The 10,000-nt window shown below is 43.9% G+C and overlaps 1 protein-coding gene across 1 annotated transcript in view; it reads right to left on the bottom strand.

The window, feature by feature from the left end:
- The window catches only part of cacna2d2a (calcium channel, voltage-dependent, alpha 2/delta subunit 2a), a 237,236-nt gene that overhangs the window by 215,256 nt on the left and 11,980 nt on the right, over positions 1-10,000 (bottom strand). The gene's annotated exons all lie outside the window — the stretch shown is intronic.

The following is a 10,000-nucleotide window of genomic DNA, read 5'->3' as shown; positions in this document are numbered from 1 at the left end:
GTTTGTGTGTGTGTGTGTGTGTGTATGTGTGTGTGTTGTCATAGGCAGGAGGACATGGGAGGGGCGGTATCTGGGCGGTCTAACTAAAAGGGGACGGGTATCTGAGGCAGATTACAGAGAATCACTGGAGTCAGCAACACCGGCAGAGGACACACAGCTAAGAGGTGCGTAAGCCTGCCTGCCCTACACACCCCACACAGATACACACAAACACACACACACACAAACACGCCACACTAACAAATACACATTAGAGAGGGAGAGAGAGAGAGAGAGAGAAAGAGAGAAAGAGAGAAAGAGAGAGAGAGAGAGTGTCGAAGCTGAGGGACCTACAGGAATACACCATACCTGAAACTAGGCCCAAACCTAGTCAATGCAGTGCAGTCCTCCCTGCGGTCTGAGTCTGAGTCCTTTTCAGTGAATACATGCAGATATCTGAACACAATACTCAGTGCTCTATGAATATGTGGTACATGTAGGTGTTTTTTTTTATTGTTCTAGCTGGAGGTTTACATGTTGCCAGTTATTCATGATAAAAAAATGACTTCTTTTGAACTATTAAAACTCTGCTCTTTTTGAGAGCCTATCAGTAATTGGGTTTGAATGATGAGTGTGTTCATCAAGAGCTCGCCACTGAACCCAGCAGAGGAGGTCTAAGAAGGGACATTTCTTCAGCTGATGCCGGTATTAATAGAGGAACACTGCAAATTAAATTTGCACTGATTCGCATCCACAGTTAAAAACGGCCAACAATCCTCTCCAATGCCTGCACTGAGACTAGTTTATACATTGAAATTTGATAGGAGATTAAGATTTAAAACATAGGCTTCTAATTTGCTGTCAGTATTAGAGTAATACAATTGATGACAATCTCCTCCTTTCTGTGTGAATGCATTATTTCGAGCAGGCAAATTGCGCTCCATGGCAAATAACCAATTATGACGTGTAACAAAATACACTACCACAAAGCATGTTGCAGTTTTCCACATCTACGAGGGGTAAAAATTGACAAAATGGCTGTTCTCTCAACTTCCTTTTCTGCAAATGTTCCATGGATTTTTTTTTTTTTCACCCACCCTAGATCAATTAAATATGACTTATGGACTACACACAATTTCCTGCAGTGCTTCTCCTAGTTGCGCTGGCAGTTGGCCACGCTCGATTGGACGAGCAACAAAACAGATATGGAGGCCCTTTTGTCATTTATTGCTATCGTCATCTTGCTGAGCATCGCTCCGAACCCCAGGCCCTTTTATTTATTTTGATCTATTTGTCTGTAAAGACTGCCACTAAATACTGGGCTGATGGTGTCAGAGACTACGGAGAAATATTGGCTCTGGCTTTAAAAACATGGAGGAGTGGAAGCTATGGACTAGGCAAGTCCTGCTGGGATAACAGATTAGAGTGCCTGGCATTGGGGGATTGGTGGGGGGTTGCAGTTAAGGATGTAGAATGAGTTACTGCGGTATCGGGAATGTTTGAGATTTCCTGAATAAATAGGAGGGGGGTGCTCATCACTCATGCGTGTGTGCACACACCTCATCTTCTACACACACACACACACACACACTCACACAAACACAAAAAAAACCACACACACACACACATTCCCTCACTCACGCAAACACACAGAACACAGAAACACAAATAGAAAAACCATACACACACACACACACACACACACACACACACATGCATAGACACAATAGCTGATACGGACACAGAGTTGATTCCATGTCTTTCGGGCCAGTGGACAATGCCCTCTCCGGCATGGGGGGGGTGCAGCGCTGCAGACACGAGCCAAAAGCCTCCAGCATGAAATCTCCAGCCCTCCGCACTGATGTACAGCACAGCACTGCAGCCCACACATTTACATATATAGGCCACATTCAGATGTGTATGTGTACCCACACGCACACACACACACACACACACACACACACACACACATACACACACACACAGACACAGCACGCATATACTTTCTGTGGTCCTATGAAATGACTTGCACATGCATTCAGATATGCCCACACACTTTGAGAGTGGAGGAGCATTTCAAAGACAGGCATACAACACACACACAAACACAGTCACTAAATACACACATTCAGTGCTCAGTCGATGCAAAAACACACTGAAATGACTTCACCGACCATATCTTTTAAACCAGACCACATAGTGTTCTAGAATCGCTGACTTTTTTAAAGGTGGAAATTAATAAATGATCATTGAGAAGACAAAGTACGGCTAACCCAAACTACTCAAGCAGACAGTAACGGTAAAAGCTACCAATGCTGTCCAGAAATATATTTGTATTATTTTGGAAAGACTCGACTATAAACAGCTACACACAAACAAAACCACTAAATACATACATTAAGTACATACACACACACACACACACACCATATTTGGTATCACTGGTGTTGGCTGTAATGGTCTATGTAGCATTAAAGCTATACAGTACATAGAACGCAGTTCATCACATCGTGTCATATTCATTACAATTAGTCGATGATTCATTCAGCTCATGGTTTGACTCTTGATGGCTTTCACATGAACTATATACATCATGGGAAACATGTTGTTTTTTTTCAACTCGACACAACCTTTGTAAATCTGTAAATATGCAGCATTATGCTGATAAAAGAACTGCTTTCACCTGTGTACTACTCAGATAGACTGTGTCAAGCCCAACCAATGCCCATATCTGTCATTGGTTTGTAAATCACCTTTGTGCACTCCAATGAAAGAGTGAAATCTAAACAGAGTTGATGAGGCTGCGGAGCTCCTCTCTGTGCCAGTGTGAACTCCCCTGATGTAGTGGTGGCGACAGGCACTCACAGGTGCAGATGCTGTGGATGCCAAGAGCCAGCAGCTCCAATCAAAGCCTCAACGATCATCTGGACATCTGCATCACTCTTTTACACATCCCTCCCTTTCCTCCGTCACCCGTTTCCCAAGTCCTCCTCCTCCTCCTCCTTTCTCTCACTCCTTTTGCATCTCCATGCATGTATTTTCTCTTATCCTTCTCTATCCTTCTCTATCCTTCTCTCTCCTCTTCTCTCCTTCAGATTCTTCACCTTTATCCCCACTCATCTCATCTCCCCTCCTCTCATCCTCTTGTTTTCCGCTCTTTGTGTTGCCCGACCCCCCACTACCACCACCACCCACACACACACACACACACACACACACACACACACACACACACACACACACACACACACACACACACACACACACACACACACACACACACACACACACACACCATCCCCCCATAGGTGGGGCTCTATGGTAAAAAGCTGGATGAGAGCTGAGTGCATCCTCTGTTTGTGTTTGCTGTAATCCCTGTCATCACTCTCTGGGTCGCCTGGCATGCTACACCGGCTCAGCGGTACACTCCAGAGAGACAAAACACACACACACACACACACACACACACACACACACAGAAGGGAATACACATAAAATCGCTTCAGACGAGAGTCACTCAGTAGGATCAACGCTTTCACCCACAAAGACTAGGTGAGCAAATTACAAAGGGCAATAGTGACATGAGGCAGGGGCCTGAACAATGGAAGAAAAGGGAAAGAAAAGATAAAGGCAGACATAGAGATAGAAAGATTTTAAAATTCTACTTTTATCACAACATGCAAAGAAACTACAAAACATTCAAACAGCCAATATACAATATGCACCCTATCAACATCCAAATGACTCCAAAATAGTTGGAATCGTTTGTTCTTTGTTTGTGCACGATTGTGCAGACAAAATAAACCTTTGTGCACCATTGTTTTTTACGCTAAAAAAACAAAATAGATATATACTGTATGTGTGATAAGTGGTGAACAGGGCAGGGCAGAGCAGGGCTACCAGCAGGCCATGGTGAGGAGTTGTGACACAAGCTGGGCTTAAATAATATTCATGCTGATGCTCCCTCCCTTATGGAAATGAACAAGAGGCCCTGGCATACGATGTCAAAGTCTTCAAGAGATGCCTAGAGATGGACCAGCAAAGATGTGAGTGTATTTCTGCATGTGTGTGTGTGTGTGTGTGTGTGTGTGTGTGTGTGTGTGTGTGTGTGTGTGTGTGTGCGTAAGAGAGAGAGAGAGAAAGAGAAAGATGACACGTTTTTTTTTAGGGTTTCATGAAACTCAAATCATTGAGTGTACTTCAAACGACAGCAAACTGTGCAGTGGAAACAGACATACACATGAAAACATGTGGAATTAACTTGCGCTCTGACTCATTGTTGGGGAAGTGTCATCTAGAGACTCTTCCTTAGCATACTCTACTCAGAATCCACCAGTGGTTTGTCCATCCAAATCTCCAATTACCAAACAAATGTGACTTGGGTAGATCACACTAAAAATAAAACTTCACATCTTGAGGGGCTGCAATCCAATCCTCAACTTGTGAACATGGAAGAGTGTGAATGGCATCACCACCTCTTCTTTAGGTTCAGATTTACGATGTACCGTAGCAACACCAACTGTTTCTTAATGTGCATTCTTGTTTGTAACTGTGTTCGAATTAACTTGTGAATACAGTTCCAATTCAAAATTTTGCATTTAGCCTATTGAAGAATGTATAAAATTCCCAGAAATGTTCTTGAATCATTGGTTTTTATCAAGGACGCATCAGGTGATGACTTTTAAGGACAGGTGACAACCTGTGAACATGAATGAACATCAATGACACTACCACTTCTCCTTTAGGTTCAGACACACAGGGAAGCTACACCAGGTGCGTAACTGAGACGTTCTGTTCTGCGTCTGCTGCAACAGTAGCTTCCACTATAATCAATGGAGGTAGCTACACTAGACGTGATAGCACGTATTCAAAAAATAGACCAGTCTTACAGTATAATAGGATTTTACACATCGCAAACGGAATGCTTCAGTTGCACACCTGGTGCAGCTTCCCTGATACGATTTAGGCACACTACAATTCTACTGGCCTTCTCGGGAAAAACAAAAGAAAAAAAAACTCTTCTTGAAATAATGAAATGGCTTTAAGCAAAGAAACCCATGAAGTGACCTCCTATCTTACTCTCAGATTCTCCACGCTGCACCACAGGTCTTAAACGTGTATCAATGACAGTGTCTGGATGCACTTGAGAGCGCAAGTAAACATATCTATTATTCACGAAAGACCTAAAAACGGCAGTCGTTGATACGATGTCATCTTCATTGTGACAGACTCATTTAGCTCTTCTCATTATTTAGCATGACAAAGTTGCATTATACCAATTATGATGTCAACATCAGTCAACAGACTTTCATCTAACAGTACTGAATGGCATCCAATCCAATTCACCCTTAAACTGTTTTCCTTGTTTATGGATAAGTAATAACATAACATCATTTTGTCATCACACCTTCCCTTCACTTTGGTCAGTGTGAACTGTTGTAAACGTGCTTTATAAATAAATATTACTTACTTACTTACTTACTTCTACATTGCAGTTTAGCCAACCCGTTAACTGCTGCTCCCCCTAACCCTATTTATCATTAGCATGAGAGAGAATGCCTATTCTCGTCATTCACGCCCACTGATGCTACTGTACTTATGCCTACGAGATTATGCCTACGATTGCATTCAGCACCTTGCACCATCTAAACAACGTATGCGTCTGTACATGTGTGAGTATGTGAAAAAATATATGTGTGTGTGTGTGTGTGTGTGTGTGTGTGTGTGTGTGTGTGTGTGTGTGTGTGTGTGTGTGTGTGTGTGTGTGTGTGTGTGCTCTATTTATAGCCAAGGCAGTGAAGTGGGCTCCTATGGTAGAGTTTGTTAGAAGAGGAGCGTGGGAGTAAACTAATGTGACTGCTCACTGCTTACCTAACAGCACTGCTGACTGACACAGAGAGGGAAAGAGGAGCAGAAAGAAAGAGAGAGGGGAAGAGAGAGAGGAGGAGGGAGGGAGGGAGAGAGATAGCAAAAGAGAGAGAGAGAGAGAGAGCCTGGATTCGGAGAAAATGAAAGGATCTAAACACACATTCCTCTTCCTCTCCCTAAAAAAACAAGCCAACTCCTTTCCCACTCAAACCGAAACAACAGTGAGGTTTTTTTTTAGTTTTTTTTTTCTTGCCTTCGCCACCCTCTCTCTTGTTTGTACAAATTCATGCACTTCTGGGAATGGATAATTACATTGTCATCCAGCGATGAAACATGCATTCCCGAGCAGAAGCAACAGTAGGAGCACAAAGTGGAATACTTTGTTTGTGTGGGATGTAAAATGGGGCCACTTCTCACTGTGATCATCCGTCCGCACCCATCCATCCATTCATCCATCTATCCATCTATCCCTCCACCCATCTATCCATCCATCCATCCATCCATCTATCCCATCAACCCATCAGCCCTTCACTCCCCCAGGTCTGTTTGAGCACTCACTCTCAGTCTTACTTAATGGATGCTTTTTCTGATCAAGAAAACCTTTTTTTTACTTCATCTCAAATGCTTGCTCTCTCACTCTCTCTTCCTCTCCTCCTTTCCTCCTCTCTCCCTCTTTTTTGCCAGTTTGGGAGGGGGTCCAGGGTCTGGTGGATATTAAAAGTGGTATCCAGGGGCTTCGACTGCAGACAGCGCAGAAGCTGTTGTATAACACGGACTTGGTTTGGGCAGCGGTTGTCTGCTCTTTACGGAGGGGTTAGGATAGGATATAACTGGCAGTTGTTCCTGCTAAACTTGGAGGGGCTGAACATCAGTAACGTGCCCCGTTTTAAATGTCCGTCTTGAGGGCGTCGCGATCTTGTTTCAAGGTCGGTCGGACTGTGACTTGTACAAAAGAGTGGAGTGGGAGAGCCCCTTCTTATAATCCCCTGTTGCGGAGCAGTGTCCGAGTGTCCAGGGGTGCTTTGTCAGGGCTGGATGCTCGGTGCTGGCCCATCTCAGGGATGGAGGCAGCTGGAGCACAACAGACTCACTGTATCAGTGGGCCAACCGCTGTAAAGCTGGAAGAGGATACAGTATATCACCTTCCACAAGTGCTGGTCGCCACTGCTGCTGAGCAGAATGTGGAGCGAGAGGGGTTACTAGTCTCCCGTGTACAGTTGCGCTCACAATTTTATGAACCCATGCTAGAGTTGACTAAAAAGAGGAATAATAAATTCTTTTGGAAATTGAATTTTAAAAAAAAATTAGATTAAAAAAAAAAAAAGGTAAAATCCAACCTTTAAGAATAATTATCACATATCCTATGAGATCATCTCTCAATGCAAATCAAAGCAGCTTTTAGGGTAACTGAAATACAACCATGCTAATCTCCAGGTATGGTGAAGGGTATGTGATTATGTTAGGCTATTCTAATTTCAAAGGCCAAGGGAACTTAATCAAGATGCATACTATCGTGGATCCATGAAATAACTGGCCTTTAAAAAATAAAATCTGCCTGCCTCTATGGGAATTTAGCAAAGGGGTGTGTATACTTATGCCCACTGTATTTTAAGGATGAACATTTATTCATTAACAATATATTATGAGTGGTTGGAGAAGTTAGGGGTAGCATCACCTTTTTATTCAGGGCCCAATGTATTAGATGAGGAGTAGGAGAGACTTATGTATGGTGAATTTCTTCTTGGGGTCGGCTAAGTTGGCTAAGTTTGGAATACCAGGAAGAGGTGGGAGTTCGGGGATGGTAGCTGATCGTTTTGGTTAAGAACATTGAGGGGTTTGTGGATGTGTGGTAGGCTGTTGTGTGAGGGTGGGGGGAGGGCGATCAGGTGTTTTTTAACATATGATGTATGTATGGGGATTTTTATGTGTGAATGCATTTATGAATATTTGCATGGTGTTTGGCTATGTACGAAGCACGTCTCTCCCTCTCTCTCCTACTCTCTCTTTCTCTCTCAACATTTAAACTTTCCCTATGCCACTGCCCGCACTCCTCCCTGTGGGCATAACGTCTCCAACTACTCTCAATAAATCCTCTGTTCTTCCCTCTCTCACTCTCCTCACCACTCTTTCTCTCTCTCCTTCTCTCTCCCTATCTCTCTCTCTCCTTTCTCTCTCATGCTGCTTCTATCTCTCTCACTGTCTCTTTCTCCCTCTCTCTCATGCTACCTCTCTTTTTCTCTCCCTCTCTCTCTCCTTTCTCTCTCACTCCCTCTCCCTCTGTCCCTCTCTCTCTCTGTCTCCCTCTCTCTCTCTCCCTCTCTCTCTCTCTCTCTCTCTCTCTGTCTCCCTCTCTCTCTCTCTCCCTGTCTCTCTCTCTCCTTCTGTCTCTTTCTCCCTCTCCCTCTCTCTCTCTCTCTCTCTCTCTCTCTCTCTGTCTCTCTCTCTCTGTCTCTCTCCCATGCTGTCTCTGTTTCCCTCCCCTCCCCTCCCCTCCCCTCTCCTCTCCTCTCCTCTGCTTCTCCTCTACTCCCTGCGGCTTGTCTCACCTTGCTACCCTTGGCACAGCAGCAAATAAATCCCCCCCAACTAAATTCACTTCCTTCTTCACATACTTTCCCCCAGAAATAAGACACACTTACGCATAATTTGCCAAACCCTTTTATCCATATTTCTTTTAAAAATGCTCTCTCTTCAAGAGTGTAAACTATGTGCATGAGAGAGAGAAAGAGGGAGAGAGAGTGTGTGTGAGAGAGGCAGGCAATCTTGTTACCAGCCGGCGTCGCCCTGGGAAGATTTCTATCAGACACACATATAGGGAGAGGCATCCATTTAGAAAATGGCTTTTCTAGACATGCTGGGCCATTTAGCACGCCCTGTGACGACTCCTGCTTGGGCCTGTGATAAATGCTCTTTTCCCCCATGGGTTGCACACACACACACACACACACACACACACACACACACACACACACACACACACACACACACACACACACACACACACACACACACACACAATGCACATACACACACAATGCACACAAGCATGTGGTCACTCCATCCGAATTGCTAAATTAATAATGTTTTAACAAGTCAACGGCTTTTCTTTGCTATATGGATACAGAAAAAGAAGTCAGAAAAATAGAGGTGAACAAAGTATCCCTTTCGATTAAGGAGCCAATAACTAATCTGCATCATCCCATAGCAAGTGTAGGCAAAGGTGTTTACTATTGCCATATATGTGTGTACCTACATAGAACCAGCAGTGATTGCATTAATAAAAGCAATATTACTGTAAGCCAGGTGTTATAAGCACAGAAAAAGATAACAGTGCTTTGAAGAGCGTAATCTAATCCTAAACCTAAGCTGAGAAGACATGGTCTAGCCATAGCCAGGTCCTATTACACAGACCACAACACAGCAGCTGTATAGTTCCTGACATTCCATGGGCCGACTATGGCGCTGTGCCATCAAATGGAGGAACGCTCAAAGAAGGCCTTTATGTGTGTGTCCACCGCAACACTCTTCTAGCGAAACACACCTGATCCCACGTGTAAGTGATACTGCCTAAAGCAGTGAGATCACCAACTGCACACTGCACTGACCCCCCTCCTCCAACACACACACACACACACACACACACACACACACACACAGACACAGACACAGACACAGACACAGACACACACACACACACACACACACACACACACACACACACACACACACACACACACAACCAATTGCATAAACAGCATTGTTGCAAACTATTCAAAACTTTCAGATGACACTACACATGTTGTGTATTACCTAAACAGACTAATATAAGAAACACATTCACCCATCTACCAGTGATCCCTGATACTACTGTATATCGGGTTGACCTTGGCATAGACGGTATCATGTTCTGCCTTAAGCCATGCAGGAGACAGGCATTCATTTAACTCTGTTGCTATCAGCTGACACAGATGGCTTTGATCTACAGTCCATGGCATTCGCAATGGTAATTGCAACTTCACGTTAAAGTAGCCATGGCAGCCCACAGATGGAGGTAAAGAGGGTAATGAGATGTACTGTGCTACCATTTGGCATGGCACAGCTGAAATGAGAACCGATTCAATCCATTCCAAAGTGCTTTCATCTTGTTATTACA

The sequence above is a fragment of the Sardina pilchardus genome, chromosome 9, assembly GCF_963854185.1.
Source record: "Sardina pilchardus chromosome 9, fSarPil1.1, whole genome shotgun sequence".
Taxonomy (NCBI): Eukaryota; Metazoa; Chordata; class Actinopteri; order Clupeiformes; family Clupeidae; genus Sardina; species Sardina pilchardus.
Note: the sequence above shows the minus strand (reverse complement) of the source record. Positions and strands in the feature narration are given on the sequence as shown.